We start from the raw sequence: 21,105 nt of genomic DNA on the forward strand, positions 1-21,105 counted from the left end.
TGAAGAGCAACCCCATGAAAGTGTAAGAGAAAGCAGCATTCGGCCACACTGGAATCTGACCAGTCAAGAATGGTGTTTTTCCAAAGGGAAAAAACACCCAAAGCCATTGCTTGTCTCAGTATGTTTACCAGTCTTTTTAGCTTAAAATCAGTAATGGGCTTTATTGAAAGCATTCCTTTAAAATGGTGACCTTTGCAGCCAGGCTGGATTGGCATACCTTACGTTAGCACAACCTCAGCACAGTTACAAGTAAGGCTTGTAGGTTAAGGCTTTTGTATATTTGAATTGCATATTCTAATAAACATGCTCTGTTTGCATATCACTTCTCCTGCCGTCTTACAAGTTGTATTGCAAAGTGGAGCTAGGCAGGAGGAAGAAAGGTGGAGAACTCTATCATCTTGAAACCAGCTATGGCTACAAAGTAGACCTTGTAAAGGCCATAAAATTGAGCTATGGTTATCTTTTCTGGAAGGCAGATACAAAATAACAGTAAATTTCTGCAGCTGTCTGCAGAAGTTGCAGTGTTCAGTTTGAGAAAGGTTTGTCCTCCCTATGTCATGTTTTCACTTACAGAAATGTTTTCTCTTATGAAATTAACATGTACTTGATGTAGGGTGCCAGGCTGATCACTGCAGCTGTTTAAAATAGAAAAGCAGATGGAACAAATAGAAAGATTTACCACACAGCTTGATCTCTTCCCCTGAAGCAGCCATTCATCATCAGCACGCTGAGACAAACTGCAAAACGAGTTTCCTTCAGGGCTGTGATTGGGCTCAGAGAGGTGGCAGAGCTGCACGACAGCCTCGGGATTGGCTGGGTGGGAACACACCTCTGGAATCTGTTTATTTCCCAAAAATAAGATACAATCTTTTACATTTCGCCTAGAGATCTTTTATCTTGCATTTAATATCCAAATAAACTAGAGCAAACACAGTTAACCTCTTTGGAACAGATGTAGTACTTTAGATGGGTGGAATGAATTCAAGTTTTTGGGGTTTTATTTTTTGGTGTTTTTTGGTTTTTTCCTCATTTTCTTCTGAGAAAATTATGCCTGTGTGAGGTGTCTAGATCTGTTTTTTGTATTTTTCTGGGTGAGTATATATGATATTTGAGAGCTTTCTTGAATCTTAATTAGAGCTGAAAGTTGTTTTCACATTTTATAATGTATTGACTTCAGCTTATACTAAAGGCGGTCATTCTTTTAAAGCTGTTTTTATGTCTGCGCAGTAAAATGTTTACACTTGCAGTACTGTCTTTCATTATTTTTGTAAATACCAAGTTGCTATTTCTGATCATGTCTTAGTGAGCTATGGCTTCTTTTTTTATTGTGTTAATAAATTTAAATAGATCTGGAATTTTCTTGGAATTTTTTTTTAAATTAAGGACTTAAACTATTGTGTTGCCCTATGTAAAATAACTCCAGACAACAACTGAATTAGAGATTTGATCATCTGCAGTGAATGTTCCAGCTGAGTAAGTATCTGGCATAACTGAATACATCAGAACTCATTAACCTACTTCCTCTCTCTCTCTCAAAAAAAAAAAAAAAAAGGTAGAAAATGATATGGAAAATACATATTACTTTTGTTGTGGTTCTGATGGGATGCATACAGAAGCAGAAGGCTGTGAAAGGCTAGTTTGTGAAGCAGGAACTTGTGGTTGTTATCAAGTAACAAGGGTTTGGACAAGCACCAAACACAGGAATACTGACTGTAGGAGTTACTGCCTTTAGAAGAAGGGGCAAAGATACAGAGGAGAATGAGAATGGAAATGGATGAGAAGGAAGATTAAAGGCAAGAGAGGCTGACTACCAAAAGCTGTTAAAAGCCAAGGTCAGCTTTTTTTCTCCTCCCTGAATTGGCTTTGCTTCTGTTATATTTAAATATGGATAAAGGCAGTAATTAGTAATACCTAAATTGCCAGTCAGCTTTTAAAAAAGCACCTTTATTTTCCTGGTCTATATAGAATTAAGCATTGAGATTTTTAAAAGAATAGCCATGATACCTTATTGGTGTTGCTTAACTAATATTAGACATTCCCTTAAATCTTTGCACACTCAGTGATGGTTTTATAAGCTTTCACATTATCCTATTAAAATTCCTTGCTCTTCGGAGCGAAGGGATGAGGAAATAACACATGCACTTATGGAGAAATTACCAGCAAAAAATACTTTAAATTCCCTGATGCACAGGTCTCTAATTGTTTGTTTAAAATCTTAACCCAGAAAAGTGACTGAGAAAAGCCTTCTTCAAAAGCTTAAAAAAACCAAGTATGGAATTCATCTGCAGATGGAGGAGTGGGATGGTAATGGTATTGTTGATTTCTAATTTTTTTGTTACTTATCAGCTGGATAACAAGCAAAAGTAACTTTTGCCCTAAAGAAAACTTTCTTCCTGTTAGATAGGAATGGGAGAGCTACCAGCCTCATTTCTTTTATGCTTACTTTCTAGCTGTTAATTGGAGTATTTTAAAATTAGGGTATTTAAGGGTAGCTATGTAAAGGAGGGAATCTTGTTCAGTGCTGCAGGGAATTCTGAAGACTTGCTTTAAGAAAGGACATCTCTGGCTGCTTCCCTTTTGTAATCTGTAGGAAGTCCTGAAAAGAACCTTTTATATCTGTGCCTTAGGGCTGATACAACAATTTAGGGTTTCTTTGGTTTACCAGCATTATGTTTGCATATCCTGAGACTTAGTGAGACTGAAGGATGAACCTATGCTTTCAGATCTAAATTTGAAAGGAAGTTTCATTATTATATTATTATACTCTTCTGTGTTGCATATGAAAATGCTGAACTGTGCTCTCCCCTTTACGTGAATTTTGCTGCTGTTTAGTCGCTTTTGTAGAACGAAGGATGTGTCTCTTCCCTTTCTCCATAGGGGAAAAAGAGTTAGTGAGGCAATTCTGAGAGTTCTTGTTATCTTAATTGACACTCTCTTAACCTCCTAAAATATTTGCTGATACTAAGTTGGTTAGTAAAATGGGAAGCTGGTAGCAGAGAGCTTCAAAAAGTGTGATTGAATAGCAGATGACATTTCAGACTGACAACTGCAAGATATGCGTGTAAGGGGAAGTAAATTCTCATTTTTCAAGCTTTGCTCTATGTATTTACTATTCAGAGAATAATGAAATTACAATAGAGCTGTCTGTTCATATTAGAAAATTCTAATTCCTGTTAGAGAATGGGAACAGTATTTTGCTGTTTCCTCCTTATATAAAAGAATAAAAAGCTTTCAATGGCCCTGTTGAGTGGTAGTTTGCAAGCAAAATGCGATGGCTTCTTTTTTATTATTTTTCTTAAATAAGGCACAGCTAACCTTTGAAACTTTGTTTCTGTAGGCTAATATGTCTCCCAGTAGCTTATACTGATTCACACAACTGCATAGAAACTGGGAGAGGTTTTTGGAAGGGTGTTAAAATGCGCTACCCAACTCAGGCTCTCTCTGAGTGGCAGGTTGCTGGAGGCAGGCAAAGAGTGTCTTAGCAAGGCAAGTGGGCTGTCAGACTTCTACCTCACCTTGTTTTCTGGGCCTCTGGTATTAGTTGATGTTGTTGTTAGCACTAACCAAGGGGATGACTGTGCTTTTGTCCCAAAAATAGGAGTATCCCTCCCTCAAAAACACAGTGAGCCATGCTGTTGGGAGAGGATTGCACTTGTAAGGCTAAAGAAGGCCAAGTGTCAAAGATCTACATGAGGGGACAGAGTGAAGCACCTGTTTCACAGGCTGCACCTTGCTGAAGGTGTCCCAAGGAGGGTTGTTAGTGGCCACGTGCTTTTTCTCAGTCCTCTGTTTAACATACATGAAATGAGAAGTAGGCAACAAAAAGCAAACCCCAGAGTGGCTGGGATAGCTGTGGCTGTTCAGGAGAACCGTTTCCCCCAATGTTTTAAGTCCTCATGTGTGGAGGATTATAAATAAAAAGAGAAAGGGTGAAGTGAAAAATGTCAAAATTATATTTTAAGGAATTGCTAGGTGATTTGGCTTCTGTTCCCCTCTCAACCTCAAAAAGTCTGGACCAGTATTTATCTGCAGAGGTGAATACGTTACTCAAACAACATTTTACAATTCTTGGACAAATCGGCAAAGTAAGAAGTTAGTTTTAGCAATTTAGAAACAGTGGATGATAGGTATCTAGAGACACTGATAGGAAAGAGTTTAGTGTTGGTGTGTTTGTTCTTTATTCAGGGAGGCTGTCACCTCACAGTGACCTAAACAGTGTCACATCTCTGGTTTTAACTGCTTAACTTTGTAATTTTTTTCTTTTCAGTTTGTAGAGTAGCCCTGGATTTTGTCAGATCACCAGTTGTTTCCAATACTTAAAAGAAGCACAAGGCTTAGCATTGTAAAAGGAGTCCTCAGATGGCAAAAGACTCAAACCCCAAGACTGTGATAAAAAACATAGCAGGGACTTTGGAAGGATAGTGTTATTTATTTTGCAGGTGAGTGTTTGTAGATTATGAATTGAATGCCCATGGGGAAATAAGTATGATCAAGGACATTCCTAGCTGTTGTTTTCCCCATAAGTGTAAAAAGAACACATTTAACATGCTGCTTCTAATTTAAAAAAAAAATCAAAAGTTTTATGAGAAGAAAATATTACATATAGTAGTATTCCTCTTCCTGGAAAAAGGGTTAAAGAGGAATGTGGACTACTATTAACTAAATTTCATGATACTTTGCATACTGCTGTAAGGCACCGATGTGCTGGTAATGGCAACAGAGGATCTTGCACAAAGCAGAACTGAAAGTCTGTAGAAATGGTTTAACATCATTGTTTGAGTCAAGTCAATATGGAATTAACTGTTGGTATGAGATTTATAGTTCCAGTTGCTCACTGGAACATTCCAATAATAACAAAAAATTCCCAAAAAATACACTAGAATACTTTAGAGTTTGCTCATGTACATTAGTTGCAAGGAAACCAGGAATTACTTAATTTTTTTTTTACTGTAGTTTAAGAAAATTCTTTTAGGTCTTTCATTTTAATGTAGATCAATATGATGAAATGGTGGGGTGGTTTGGTTTTGAAGCTGCTGAGTCTGCAGTTGGGAAAATTCTGTTCCTCAGTCTGATCTGCTGATCCATTCTTGGCTCCTAGCAACTCTCAAAACAGTGAAACTTACAGAAATAGGTTGTAGGCTTTCTTTACTGCCCTCTGGCTCTTCAGCCTGTGGGACTCAGGCACTACAGATTTGTTTTATTTTTAATTTAAGATTCTTATGTTTACAGGTTTGTATAGCCTGGACAATACATGTGTGATTAAAATGTCTTATGAATTGATGACTTTGGCTACTGTAGCATGTCATCACACTTACTTTATTAAATACAATGGAAACAGCCTACTGGGTAACACTGCACACAGGCAAAACCAAGTAAATGTTTAACAGTAGTTACAGTGGTTTGTAAGAATGTGTTTGTGTTACTTTTAAATGGCCCTCTTCCTAGTCTACTTTAAAACAAGTGTTTATACCTACACATATGTACATATAAATGAGGCCTTGCTCTTGGCTTATCTTTGCATTTGTCTTACTATTTTTTCGTATCTTAATCTTGGAAAAACTGGCATGGAGAGTTACTGAGAATAAAACAAAATAAATTTTAAAGTGAAGGAGATGAGCTTTTGCTAGTGGTGTTTCTTCTTACCACCTCAGTTTAGTGAAGGGGAAAAGATGGAGTGATAGAAAAGACAGAAGGCAACCTCATTCAGGAGAGCACCAATCTATTGTCTGGTGAAACTGAAAAGGAAGTTGCTGTGATTGAGGTGGTAAACTAACTCAACAACAAGAACAGCAGATGGGGAAGGCAAGTGCAGATGTTTGGCTAGGAAAATGGGAAAGCTCAGAGAAGAATTGATTAATTCCTTGTGCTGAGAGGATGCAGGAGTTTACAAATAATAAAGATAAACTTAAGAGGAAAGAAGTTCAAAATCCCCATGTGTAAGTTTCTTCTTTAAAATCTTAAAGGAAAAGGTAAAGTTAAAAAAAAAATCAACTTTGGATTTCTTTTGCGTATTAAAGGCCAAAATTTTATTCTTGAATGCTGGAAATGTTTAACTTCAATTATGCTCACTTGTCCAGGATCTTTCATCATGCAGCCCAGGGAATAGGCAAAGCACAAACATTTTAATGAATTCTGGAATTTACTTACATGTTTCCTGGAGGAAGTAGGAACTCTTGTGTTGGCAAAAAAAAAAAAAAAAAAAAAATCAAGTCTATAGTGACTTCAAACTTACTGTGAACTTTGTACCAATTTCAAAGCTCAACCAAAGTAATAGCTCCATCAGCTGGTGCTAATTATTCCTCACAATGAAGAATCTTAATCTAGAAATGAACGTAAAAGTGTTCATTTGTTCAGACTAGTTTTTGCAACAGCATGTGCACACCTTTGAGAAGGTGAGACCTGACAGAAGAAACCTGGCATTTTAGTAGCATGGTGCAGAGTGTACATGTGCACATATGTGTGGGTTTGTGTGCGTGTACAGCTGATGTTATATGTCAATTGTTCATAATACTGTGGGCAGTCTAACTGGGGGGAATGAGCAGGGGGCAGTAATTCCTGAATACATCAGCAGTCTGTACAATACTCTGACTAAACATGCATTAACAGTGCTTGCTTTGGCAGGAGAGTATTCAGCGTTGGAACCCTGTCTTGATGGCTGTTAGAATTACCTTCCCTTTACCGTGGGGCATCGCTTTCTGTGATATTCTTTTTATCTTGTGTTTCTTGTTAAAATAAATTATAAGCCTGCTGTGATAAATGGCTGAGCAGGAAACACCTTGGTACCCTCAGTGCTTTAAAATAAGAGGTGAAAGAATTCTTTGCCAAAAGGAAGCTGATAAATAATTGCCTTCCACACAGAGGGATTGGACTGAGTTACACCATCCTGCTTCAAGTGGAAACTAAGGCAAAAATATATAAACAGTCTTTTCAATCATTGTAATAGCCCCAGATATTGTAGCTTAAACTCCCTCCTCTCTGTCTTTACTTTTGCAGATAGGTGTCTATAACCTCTCTGTATTGAACAACTGAAGGAAAAGAATGAAATGCCACAAAGTAAATGTACTTAAGAATAACTAATCTAATGTTTGTGGCACTAAATCAGAGCTGGATTAGATGCTGAATATGGTTTGATTTGGGAGGAAGAAGTGCATGGGTCAATAGTTTTGGTTTGTTGGTTTATCGATCAAATAGATTATGGAAATCACCCTTCATCAAGATGAGTTTCAGTATTGCACCTTCAGAGCTTTTTTTTTTTTCTGTTTCATAGTGCTACTGCTCAGAAATATTTCTATCAGTCTAAAATTTCCACACTACAAACTATTCTCCATTTTATCCACAGCTATAAACTGTAGCAATAGAAGTGCTTTTGTTTGTCATTAGTATTACTTCATTTGATAGTTTTATAGCTATACCCTACCCATATATCTTTCTAAACTAGTATTGGTTTGAATTACTGTGACATTACCATGTGCAAAACCTGCATAGATATGCCCTGACTTTTCCTTGGAAAGAGTTGTTATGACCTTTTCTTTGAGAGAGTCTATCCATTTTTTTGCAGCAGGTCTTTTGATATTTGACAGAAGCACTTGAACTACACAAGAGGCATTTTCTTTTTCCCCATGGCTACCACTCAGATTTGTCAAGCCTATAAGTGTTAAACAGAAGGATTTGCGTTTGTGTAGTTATGAGCCTCTGAAAACTTGGCAGCGGTTGCAGGCATTGCTTAGGAGTTGAAGAGAGCTGTCAAATCAGTAGTGAGAGTGGAGGTGTAGGGGTAAAACTGGGCTCTGTTGTCAAATCTGCAGTCTAGTCATGTAGATGTGGTAGATTTTCCCTTTCCTTGGAGTTGCAGTGGGGGAAAAATATTGCAGTTGGACCATGGATATAATTGTTGCTGTTCACTGGAATTTCTGGACTCTAACAGTCTGCTAAGCGTAAAGAAACTTCTTCTTGTGAGTAAAATTATCCCTGTACCCTGGGGCACCACCAGCAGCAGCATTATGCCACAGTGCCAAAGTGTGCAGGCTTGAAACTTAGTGGGATTTTATGCAGGTGCTGTTTGTGTTCAAAATCATTCATGCAACCTGAATTCTTCCCGCGAGTGTTGACATTCTCTTCAACTGCATAGAAATGCAACCCTCACCACAGTCACTGTCCAATTAAATTCTGAGAATATAAACTCAAATTTCAGTCAAGGACAAATTTACCACTTTCCTATGTCCAACTTATATAATATAAACTTTATGATATAGGATATTCTGTGAATCAGGGACTACCAGGAGTTGAAAAAGGGAAGTTCCTGTGTTTGCACACATTGTCTCAGATCTCTGGTGGAGCTCTGTTTCATTGTTGTAGTCTATTTATGCTTTCCTCCAAGTTCTGGAAATGCTGAAACTGCAGAAAGCAACAGTATGGTTCTGAGCAACTGTACAGCAAGTTCTATTTTAATAATTTTCATCAACTTTATCCTACAGTGAAAGCTCTGTACTATATCTCTTCATCATGGGGGGAGGAAGGGGAATTTAATTTGTAATTAAGGCCTATTCTAATATCTGATTTACATATGGAAATCATGAAAATAAATGTTAAACATTTCCTAGGACTTCCAGAGCCTTATGAATCAATAAATGGTTGACTGAATAGTTTTGTACCAGCAACTAAAATACAAGCCTATTAGTACTGTTTCTTTGCCCATGGATTCAGGGCATGGAAAAAAGATGTAAATGTTAGTTTGCTTCTTAGAATAACAGCATCACAACATGAATTTGATGTTAAGTAGAAAATTCAAACCTGATTCTGGGGGTCTGAGTATATAATCTCCCACAAATTTTTCCACTGGCTGGTTAAGGTAGTTTGATTAAGAAACAATTATACAATTTTTTTGGTAAAAAATAAACCTATATCCTGTCCGTTTTGCCAGGTTTAGGGCTGTTTTTCCTAGGTGGGTGCACATGTTCTTAGCCTTCATGTGGAAATTAAGTATTGACCAAAACAGCTTGTTCAGCTGACAGATACTTTCCTTTAATTCAGTAAGGAGGTACTGCTGCTAATGTGTCCCTTGGGTAATAAATAAGAAAGAATTTCAGATTTAATTTCTGACTTAAAAACAAACAAAAACATTTACAACATTAACTGGAGCTCAATATATACGAACTAATGTTAAATATCTACATTAAATGCAGTTTTCCAAAATAGAGAATGCTTCTGTTGTAATGTAATGGGCTCTACTGTCATTTAGGCTTTTGCTTTAGTGATACTGCATTGTGCTTCTGTATAGGAAGTACTGTTTATAAGACAGATGAAGTTTAATTCCAGTGTTACGAACATTTAAAATCAGATTTTTAGATGTTTTGATAATCTTAGCAGTTTTAGAAGATCATAGTATTAACTGGCCAGATGTTTAAGCAGCTATAAAGTAGCCAACATTGCAAAGAGGAGCCAAACCTACCTTACAATACTGAAAAAAAAAATCCCCCATCTCCTAAACAAACACTTTGTCTCAGTACACTTTGTGGAGCATTTTATCTCTCAGAATGTTTCCCGTGTTTGTAAGATGGCTTGGCTCCAGAAGAGCTTTAACATAATCAGCCTGCCCTTTTCTTGTATGCTTTGCTGATGATGTTTTCCTGCTCTTCATTATTCAGGTCTGTAATGAATGCTATATTATAATTACTTCTTCCCTGCGTATACCTGATACATGTATATTTCTTCCCATATCTCAATTCTTCCATGTTCTGTTGTTTCCATATCATACAGAACAAGGTTTTGTCTTTCTGTCCCTGGAAGTCAAAATTTCATTCAGGCAGAAAAGGGACTTCAGGACTGAGCTGCTCTAGGACTGATTTTTAAAGGGCACCTTTCCATGTCACCCTCTGTTCCATAGGTGCCTGGACATACTATTCAGTCAACCATTCATTCATAATGAACCACTTCAGATTCATAATGATCTGAAAGTCCTAGGAAATGTTTAACATTTATTTATCTAATCTAGTGATTCAAGAATATAGAGTATAAGTGTATTCTGTATCCCTTTAAACTTAACTTATTCTGACGTCTTCCAAAAAATGTCTTACGGTTCTCCTGCTCAGTCATGAGTAAATGTCTTGGCTCCTCTGGAATCTTATATGTGTTGGTAGCATAATAAGCCTTTCTCATTATTAAATTTTTAAGAATCCTTTCTACATTAATGTCTTAATTTAAAAAAGAATAGTTACATTTAATTAAGTTCTGTTTTCTAACCACTTTATAAATTACTCTGATATTCAAAATTTCATTGTTACTACTTATTTGGGACACCATTGTGACAGAAATATTGAGACCTTAAGCCTGGGAGTTGTAAGTTATAAGCATGTCAAATACATTTTTTGGCTGTCCCAGAAAAGATCCTGCCTGAACTGGCAATGTTAAATTTTCTTTAGCAGACAGATAGCATGAATTAGTTACATTGCTGAAGTCTTCTGCTGAGCATCCAGTGGCAGCCTTGACAGTATTTTGGAGTATGACTTGATGCATTGCCGGCCAAAGGGAGAATTTGTTCCAGCAATGGCTGTTAGGATGGACTGGAAGTTAAATTGTTATGATAATAACCACACTTGGAAACATAATCTATTATTGGAAATTTCTTTTCCTGGTTGTTACTATAGGGAAGGGAAAGGTTCCTTTGGAACAACTTGTACAGTAATAAAAGCGTAAACAAAGACTGTATGTAATGTATGGGGTAGGTTTAGACATGGATTAATCAGTACAGCAATAACAGTAAAATGCATGCTTGCTTTTTGTAATGTCCCTGACTTTGGAACTGCTTTGTCAGGCAAGTCTGAGTCTGTGGAGGGACAGCAGAAAACCTGAGGTGCTATTAACTTGAAACGTGTCAGACAGCCCAGGCTATGGGAGCAGATGGGTTTTACTTCTCTCTGCAGGTGTTTTAAGCCCAGAGCCTTTTCAAGAGGCAACTCACCATTTCTTCTCTGATGGATAGCAGTTATCTTCCTTCTAATATGTTGATTTTTCTCCTTGCATCTTTCCTTTCCCTAGGGCTCTTTGAGTTCTCCACTTGCTTTCTTACTTTGTGGAATTTAAGGAGTTATTTTTAAATGGCTGTTGCCTTTGAGGTACCTCTTTCTGTCTGTCTTTGCATCAGGTCACTTTTGTATTCAGTCCCTTCTGCTGCAAAATGCACAGACTAGGAAGCATCTCATAGAAGCTGAGAGAAAGAAGTGTTCAGACTTCTAGGCCAGGTTAGAGAATTGTGGTCATCTGATTCAATCTTGTGTATGTATGTAGGTCAGAGAGTTTTGTTTCTCTCCCAGAAGCTGACTATAAGTTATGTTTCTGAAAGGTATCTAAAGTTACTTAAAAATTGAAGCAGTTATGTCCATTTCCTGTAGTAAGAGCTTTCAGAGAGTAATTTTCTTGTTGCTAGGAGGTTATACCTCTGCAAGACACATTTGTGTAATGTCTATTTCTATTCATTGCAGTTTTCTGTGAGTTAAGTTATAAATCTGAAAAAATCTTAATTTTTTTCCCCAATCTTTTTTTTCTTCTTAGACATCTTATAGAGTCTTAAAGGTGTGTATATATATAAATATATATGTGTATATGCAAAAATATCAAGTCATCTCTCAACTTTCATTAATTTCCCTATAGTGAGGTTTTAAAGGTGTGTGCCGAGAGGCTCCTTTTCTTTAACAAATCAACAGGGGCCTTAAAAATCCTTCCAGTATTGTCAAGTAAATTCTGACACTGGGAAAGTCACCATATTCTTAAACAATCAGATTGGCATAGTGTGTGCAGGAAAGGAGGTTGTTTGTTTTACCTGATATTTCTACTTTTATGTATTTTAGCTCAAGTTAGCCTTCTAGGCAGCTGAACCACAGTAAAAAATACACAGTGGAGCCCAAGCTGCAGTTCCCCATGTCCTTTCTGGAGACAGTGCTTTCCAAATTACTTTCCCAAGTGTGCATGTTGATTATTTCCTTTGTCCTTACGTGTTGGATAGCTAAATTAAAATGTGCTTTCACAGAACCACAGAATAGGGAAGGTAGGGAAGGTGCTGAAGAGAGCTGTTAGGTCTGTTGAGATGCCCCAGGGAAGAAACAGTTATTATATCTAGGCTGTGCATGAGAAGTTTATCTGACTGTTTTAAAGACTACCAGCAGCATGTGCCTTCCCTTGTTCAAACCTATTGTCTGTTGGGGAAGGCAACTAGAAAGTTTTTAGGATCTGTCCTCAACATTCATGTCAAACTGAATTTTGCCTTTCACTCCATTGCATTTATTGTCTAGGCACTTACAAACTGCACTGCCAAATTTTTTTTTCCCTTTTTTTTTTTAGGAATTGAAATTCAGCCGGCTGAACTGGTTCCTTTTTTGTTTTCTTCTTTAAATGAAAGCATTATTTCTTGTTTCTCTAGTTTTTGGTACTTTGCCCATCCTCCATAAAATCTTGAAAACACCACTAGCCATTTCAGTCAATTCTGTATATATTTAAGGTGAAATGTAAGTAATTTTTTAATTGGCTAAGTTTCTTTACTTTTCTCTAGATTGACTTTCTGTCTTCTGTGTTGATGTTGATCTTTGAGGATTAAAAAAGGAAATTCAGATGGTTTTGCATGAGTTATGTTGCCTTTTTGTTGTTTGCCATTCACTTATTATCCCAGAATTTCAAAATTTTTTGTTTTAATAGATGCTGAAATTCTGAGGTTTTAACAATTTTTTTTCTTTCAGTAAGAAAGTAAGTCTGTGTTCCATGATACAGCCATATGACCTTGTTTGCCTGTGTTACAACATACTATCAGGTCTTAATTGCATATGCTAGTGGAAATAGAAGCTGTACCAAATAATTAAAGTTATTTTTGACCATTAAGAGTATAGACAAAATACAATAAGCAAGGAAGGATAATGTTATTTCTAAGTGGAATATGGACAGAAGATCCAGACAAGAATTTCTAAGATAATATCAGATTACCTTAACCTTGATACTTGAACTCTTTAACTGGATGTTAGATGGGTTGTACTAATGTTTTCCTGGAGAAGCAGAAATGTGCACACTTTTTAAAATTTGCCTTGACTTATTATTTAGATCTAATGAAACAGCAGGAAGTCAGCCATGGCTTTTGTAGCCAGGTCCTGTTTCCTTGTCAGGGTTGTTCACACATGCTCACGAATTTCATTGTGGTTAACATCAACACTTCAAAAACAGATTTTTGAAATACAAGCATTTTAGGTATTTTTATGAAAGAAAGTCTTCTCAATTTATGACTAGCGTTTAAGTAGTGTAGTAGTACCTATATTTTATCAAATAGCTGTGAAATTTTTGCCAAAGTAATTTTACAATCAGATGAATTATAGAAATCTTTCAAGATAATTAATGATTTAGATATTTTTGTTTATGCAGGTATGCAGGCACATTTAAAAAGGTGAATCTTTGGATTTTAAAAATCAATTTCATTTTCTTGGTAATAGAATTTTACAATTTTTGTCTGATTAAATAGAAAATGAAAAGAGAAACATTCAAAGCAAGTATAAAAGTTATATTATAAAGGTATGATTGCATCACGTTAATTTAAACTATGAATAAAACTGTAAATATATTTAACTTTTTGAGCTATCACTCTATATTTTGCCTCTAATCTTTTTCATGTATTTCTATTTATTAAGTAAAAAAGAACATATCTTTTCTTAAAAGAAGATGAGTGAAGCCTAACAGTGGTTCTTTCCTTACTTGTTTTCTGTAAGTCCCCTTCTCATCCAGAATTAAATCTTTTTATAGCCAATCTTTGTTGTAATTGTCTCCTTTTGCTTGCCCAGATGAGTGTTATTCTCCAGCAGTGAAGTTGTGTGGCCTAAGACTGGACCAGAGGACCAAAGAGTCTGGAGGAAAGTGCCTTGTCAGCAAGGCTGACACGTAAACCAGGGACGCTTGTACTTGCATGCATTTGTCACAGCTGGGCACATCTGGTCTTGGGAGGCAGGACCTGAGCTACAACTGGGGCTTCCCTCATCAGAAACAAAAGCCTGGAATTCCACTTGTGATCCATTAGGCAGGTGTGCAAAAAAGATGATATTCCTGGAAATAGGCTGATGAGCAGGGCCTTTTAGATGTTAAAGCACAGTTGCAAAAGGAATGAGTCATGCCAGCTGAGCTGTATCCACTGTAATTTATGGCCAGAGCTGAACTTGCTGAAAATTGCCATGTAGCTGTGCTGGTTCTCTAGAGTCTTGGGTGAACATACCTGAATTTCTAAGCTTTTAAAATAAAACTTCCTTTACCTCTCCTATTTCTTTTTTTTTTTTTTGAAAGGGGAAAGAGCAGCACATCACACGGGATTTCTTGGCTACTTTAAAGACTAGTGCAGATCTGTTTAAACTTTGGTGCTAGACTCATAGAGCAATGAAGCATATGTTTTTGCAATAATATAAGCAATGTCTCCATTGGTTGTTTTGAATTGGTTGTCTCCAACTGATGTTTTGAAAAAGTATATGCATTAAAGTATTCTTATTAGATAAGTATCTATCATAGGAGGTATATCTAAAGGTTAATTACAGAGGATACCAAAATTTACTGGTTTGAGCTCTTATCACACAGGCTATACAACAAGCAGGTTTCTTTGGTTTTGAGGTTTATAATTTGTCAGTTCGAGAACTTCCTGATTGAACCTGAAGATACCTGAAGCAGAGAAAGCCATTTCCTCTTCATGCTCTGATTATGCATCTCTCTGAAACCATGTTACTACAGTTCAGGTAAAAATTCCGGTTTAGAAGGTGTATTACCATATTTGAGAAATAAACGAGGCTGTTTCTTCAATATGTAGACTTTTTGGATGTCCACGTAATGGCTGAGTGAGTGATTCTTGTGAGAGGACAGAAAAGAAACTCATTTATACTCATTGTTTGAAATTAGCATTTCGATGATAAATTGACATCTATAATCCAGTACAATCTTTGGAGACCAGTTACAGAGAACTGTATGCTAATTTTGAATTACAGGTAAACAACACGCAGATATTTGGATTATGTGTATTTAAATTTGCTATTTTGGAAGCTAAGTTTTTCATAAATTTCTTTTCTGAAGCTGAAAAGGGGACACAGTTTGAAATCTTGTTTGGCTCATCCAGTATTGATAGGCAGCATCAAGTGCAACTACTTAAGCTTTAAACCTGTAGTTTTCATGTTGAAAGCCCAGAATTACTTGCACCTGTGTCATATGGGGCTTTTTGTTACCCTAGTGAATTTATGAGGATGAAGAATTGGAACTGAAATTCTGTCTTTATTATAATATACTCCTACAGTATCTCTTATCAGATCATAAAGTGCTTATACTTTCACAAGGAAACCACACCAGTAGCTGTTCCCAAGCTGACTTGACAGTACTGCAAGAACAATGTTTGCATAGTTTAGTCAGTAGTCTGTTTTGCAAATGCTGTTCCATACATAACCATCAGTAAAATGAAAGCTGGTTTGAGTCCTAATGTAAATAAATGTACACTGGGTTATAAAAGCTTCATTTTCATTTTCATTTTCTTGTTTAAGCCATTTGTAAACAGTGTTTAAAAAGGTATGGACATAGCTTGTGGCGCTTTAACCAAACCCATTTTAGATAATCAGTAGCAGTTTAACTACAAATACTGCATATAGCTAAGGCCATGGAAAGACTGCTTGCTCAGCAGATCTTGTCTCCTCTCACAATACAGCTATCTGCTGAGCATATCTGCAGGAATGCTCACTGCTTTTGAATCCTGTTAAGTCAATGAACTCTCCAATAGAGTAAGAAGGAATCATCCAGGATTGAGCAGCATCAGCAAAGCCATTTTAGCTGCTTGAAATCTGATAACATTTCTAGTTTTGTATGGTTGTTAATGACGTGAACAGAGTGAAATTACAGTATGCGTCTGGGGTATAACTTGACCTTCATTACAGTTGAATGTCTTCCAGGAAGTATTAGACCTGTTTCTCACTTTAAGAGGCAGAGTTCATTAGCTCTGAAATGGTGAAAACAGTGTCACAGTTACATGGTTTCTGCACTGAAGCTGGCTTGTGTTCAGACACCTTCTTGCACTGACGGTCTGTAGAGGTGCCCTTTGTACTTTTGGACCTGGATGAATTTGCAAGCTCAGCTGTACAGCTGTAGAAAACTATTTTAAAAAACCTTTGTTTATGGACTAAGTATATTTCCTATAGAATCATTCTGATATAGTGCAAGGGCAAAGAAATAATACTGATGGAACCCAACTACATTTTTAAGCAGAAGAGAACTCTTTGCGACATAAACTGTAGGAAAAGAATTACCTCTCTTGATGGTAAGCTTTCAGTTTCAGATAAGTACAGTGGTTGAATAAATAAGATCAATGTATTTAAAGATGACAATAAATAATAAGTATCAGATATCTGTAGATAGGGATTTCACATTGAATTTGATTTGATTGTATGTAGGCTCTTTTTCCTTCATGGATTGCTATACTAATTCATATTATAATTCAACAAACAGTGGGTTTTAGTCTTTTTCCTTAGGTATTAATTTATTGTTATTATGTAGTGACAGTTCCCAGACATCGTAGTCATTGACTGTTTCCACTGTGGTAACTGCTCTATCATGATGTTTTCTTTTAGCTGCTCTCCAATGAGATTGTAAGTTTTAAAGTAGGAAAAAGTGTCTTTCTAGGTCTTTTCATAGGAAATTATTCCATATAGACTGAAGTGCCTGATCATTGCCTCAAACTGAGCCATAATGGTGAATAAGATGCTAGTTTAACAGAGAAGAAAATCTAGCACTGATTGACAAATAGAGGTGGAAATAGGGCTTGTGTGCATGACTACAGGCAAAATGTTTTTATTTAAGGAGTTCTTGAAAGGAGACAGGGAGTCCTAGGTTACATGTAGGATAAAAGGAAAGGGGCATTGGATGTTAAGAGACCAACAGTTTTCCAGCCACCTTCTTTCCGTCTTACTGTGCCATTGTATACACACGTGTAAATGTTCACAAATTAGGGTAGTCCAAGGCTCCAGTGGAGAGAAGGGTGCTCATACCAGCTACACCACTGTCTCTGAGCTGCACTCAGCATTGTTTACTCCTTTTTGTCCTGTAAGTTTGATTTTTGTTGTTGCGTAATTTAAAGTGTCCTTTAGCCCTTTTGTCTTCTACCATGAATTTCCTTTATAGGAGCATTAGAAATATCCTTTCCATTGACTCTGTAAAACTCCTGCAAAAACCTACTGTTATCCATCCATCACCTACATCTTACCATGGCTAAGTACTTTTGTTTCACCTCTACCCATGAAAACTTGAAAAGAGTTTCCATGCATTCCTTCCTTTTATCAACTATGACTAGTTTTTTGAAATCTGACCATCATGCACTTGGGAGAAGTCTTGTGTGCAGACTGATTGATTCTGCTTTGGTGTGAATTTTTGTAAGTATACCGAGGGTCCTCAACAAGACTTTTATTAAACAGCTGTGTGGTTTTGTTTCCCTTTGTGTGTGCCTTGAGAGGCTTGCTGATAATCATCTCTGTTCTTTGATGTCATGACATCTGTTGTGTGAGGGAAAAAATACATGGGCCTTCCAGGATGTAGGATAGGATTGCTTTCTGTTGGCAGAGTTCGTGTGATCAGGGAATAGGGATATAATTGTAGTAAATTGCCACTGAAAGAAACAATAGAGGAGAGCACAGGCAGAAGGTTCCTTTTGAACTTAAGGCACTGCTAAGGAAGCACAGAGAGGGATCTCTCACTGGGCCAACCAGGCAAGGGAGGAGATTGTCCTGCTTTACTTGGTGCTGGTGCGGCCTCGCCTCGAGTTCTGTGTGCAGTTTTGGGCATCGCAATACAAGAAGGATATAAAGCTATAAGAGAGCATCCGAAGGAGGGCCATTAGGAGGGTGAAGGGTCTGGAGGGGAAGCCTTACGAGAGCTGAGATCATTTGGCTTGTTTAGCCTGGAGAAGACAGCAGTACATTAGCCACTACTTGTTTTCTTCAGTAACAAAGTTTGCACAGAACAAGTAGAAGGTTTTATCCCCATCTTCTGAGGCAAAGATGAAGTAAGAAACTTGCTGTCCAAGGTCATTACTCACCTGTCTCTGAAGAGGTAACCTCTCCCTGATAGAGTAATTAATAGTGGGGCTGCTGGAGAAGAACAAGAAATTCTCAAAAATTAGCAAGAGGTGGTGCAAAAGTGGGGTTGAATAGAGGTGGTATCTAAGGCTTTTGAACCACCCTTGCCAATGGTGTACTGCAACTGATTTTATCATAGAGTAGGAATAGACCTCTCTTAATCCCCCATCCTCTGCAAAGGATTGTTCTAAGGTGCAGTAAGATTGTGTACTACTGCACTTCCTAGGAGCTTCATTCCCCTGCTCTGAAAAGTTTATCACAAAACAATTCTTTAGAATTTTTAAATCACCCTATTCTTTATCCTTGTCCCTCTGTTTCTCCATCACAAATCGACTGTAGCCATAAAAGAATTGGGAACAACAAAGAACAACAATGCCTTGAGCCACACTTAAGTTGAAATACCTGCTGTCAGCTCTGCTCTGTCATGCACAGTATTTGATGCTGTTTGCTTCTAGGCTTGAGTTTGTTTTGCTTTATATCTAAAGCAAAAAGACAAGGAGCAGCTGAGTCACTGCAAGAACATAATAAAAGTTTTTCTTAGCAATATGGTCTTTGAGAACTGGTGGTGTGTTAAATTATTCAGCAGTTAGAGAAGACTTTTTTTTTATATATAACACTGGTGAGTCATTCTATGTTCACAGATTAATTCAGATAATGGTACCAGGTAAAATACAGATCTTAATAAGGTTACTTGAGCACTCCTTTACTCAAGAACTTCTGTCACTAGAAGCCTTCAAACAGGTTAGGCAAACATCTGTCAGGATGACAAAGCTGTAGTTGATTCTGCTGAAACAGGAGGTTGGTCTTGAGTAGGCTTTCAGGGGTCCCATCTGTCCTTTTTCTACAGCTGGGATAATTTTGTAATTTCCTTGTGACTGTTTCCTAAGTATTTTGCATGGTGTGCTGTACAAATTTCTTTCAGGTGTATTTCTCTTAGTGGTCATTAAGATTAAAACACTGAAGAATATGTAATACTTTTCTGCCACTTGTCCATTAGTTTTTGCACCCATCAGGTAAGCCAGGAGAGTTCAATACTATATATTGAAAATAAATAGCTGCTCATTTTACAAAGTTGTATGAAAAAACATCAAAGCTAGAGAGAGAGGCTAAACCTCTCTATCATACAATTTTTCTTTGAAATCCCACATAATGCAGAGTATATATCTCTAAAATAAGCTGTCTGACCACTATTTCTTCTCCTGGTATTTGTAGCAGTGGAGCCTTTAAGAAAAGAATTATTTGCTGTTTAGATGGGGAGGAAAAACCCAATTAAAAACATTTAGCAAGTGTTATAAACTTGTTCTTTCCTTTTTGAATAAAAATAGTGTTGTAGCTGTTGTAACAGCAAATCAGACTTGTTGAGAGAGGTGCTTGCTTTTCTTAGATGAGCTCATACAATTGATAAAAGTAGATAAGCTTCTAAGCCTGATCTGAAGTAGATCTTGCCCCCTGTAGTTTTCCAACAGGTTTAGTTGATATAATGAAATATGTTATTTAAAAATAAACTTTATTTTCTTACAGGATTATTTGGTAAATATTTTGCAAACCAGAAATTTCATATAGAATGATATTCATATTTACTCTGGAATTTCTGTTCTATAACATTGCTCCACGTGAAATAGAGTTCTGTTTTTAAGTATTAATAATGGAAGATGTAGTATAGGGGAGATTAAATGCTGATAAATAGGATTTACCCTCTTCTAATCTGGACAGAACTGGGGTTTAGCTCTTTCTCTGTGAGACCATAAGAGTTGAATCTACCCATTCTTGGTTTTAAATGGTAGACCTTGTGAATAACCAAAGACTTAATTTTCCTACTAGTTTGCCAATAAGCAAGTAATATCTACTGATTTAAGGTAGAAGGTAACAGATATTTACAGCTTCTTTCAAAGGGTTTGGACGTTTTTATCTTTCAGAATTTAAATTTAGCTTCACTGTCATGTCCAGGAAGCTTTGAAAAGTACTTTTCCAAAATGCATTTATGGGGAGAAGTGGTCTTAATTCCAGCAGTGTGCATTTGTTCAAACAGGCCACTGGAAGTGCCCTCAGTCCTTGGCTGTAACAGCAGAATACTTTCTAATGGAAATAGGTGTTCAGAAAAGAAGATTGCTGGGTTTGGAAATGCCGTTTAGAAAAGTTGATCTTCAGAATACGGTATGCTAAATTACCACAATAGCAAGCCCCTTCTTTGAAGGAATTCTTGGTCTAAATTTTCTTCATAAAAAATTGGGGGGGAGCCCCCAAAAGCCCTATTTATGTGTTTCCAGGCAACACAGTAAACAGTCTTCATGGAATAACCTTAAGCATGCTCAGAGGCTTGTCATATTTCTGTGGCTGTGCCATGTTTACACAAGCTGCCTAGGTGAGGTCATTTGCTTTGCAGTGTGATTGGTACGTGCCATGCAGCTCAGCTGCATGGAGATCTGGCTATTCATAAATGCCCAAATAACATCATGAGGTTACAGTGAAGGAGCCAAATTGCACATTTTTAGATCATAATCCTCTTAGGTACATGCATTGAGGCAGGGGACCTGTGACTGATACTCTTGATGTTTCAATGAGGCAGCTGCCTGACTACATTCAGATGCAAGGTGGTTTTAAAGTTTTTAAGGTTCACCTCATCTTTCACAGCCCTTACAGAATGGCAATCCAGTCCTTTTTAGTGTCATATTAAGATGGTAGGAACCTTAACAAATAGGGAAACCTGGCTATCTTACCTATGCTGACTTTGCAGCCCAAACAGAAGAAAGTACCAAGAAACCCTCCTTTTTTCAGTAAGAACTACATAAAAGGGTGATGAGATTTAACGAGGAATTGGTGTTGCTAAGTTTACTTCTATCTCCTCAATGAGGATTCCCTGGGTATGTCATCCAGAGTAAGGACTGGACAATGAAAACATTGCTGCAAAATGAATAGTCACAAATGTATTCTGAATGAAAATATACTTCTTACTCTAAAGTATAAAACCATACTTATTAAATAAAAAAGTGTATTTCCT

General features: G+C 37.0%; 1 protein-coding gene across 3 annotated transcripts in view; it reads left to right on the forward strand.

Moving 5' to 3' along the window:
* Positions 1-21,105, forward strand: part of SESN1 (sestrin 1) — a 76,867-nt gene that overhangs the window by 25,401 nt on the left and 30,361 nt on the right. The window contains exon 1 of one of the 3 annotated variants that reach the window (XM_082303211.1): positions 1,071-1,091. The exons of the other annotated variants lie outside the window; for them this stretch is intronic. The gene's annotated coding sequence lies outside the window, so the exon portion shown is untranslated. Of the gene's footprint in view, positions 1-1,070; positions 1,092-21,105 lie in introns of those variants that run through there. 3 annotated transcript variants of the gene reach the window in all.

Source organism: Coloeus monedula, assembly GCF_965178545.1.
Source record: "Coloeus monedula genome assembly, chromosome: 2".
NCBI classification, from domain to species: Eukaryota; Metazoa; Chordata; class Aves; order Passeriformes; family Corvidae; genus Coloeus; species Coloeus monedula.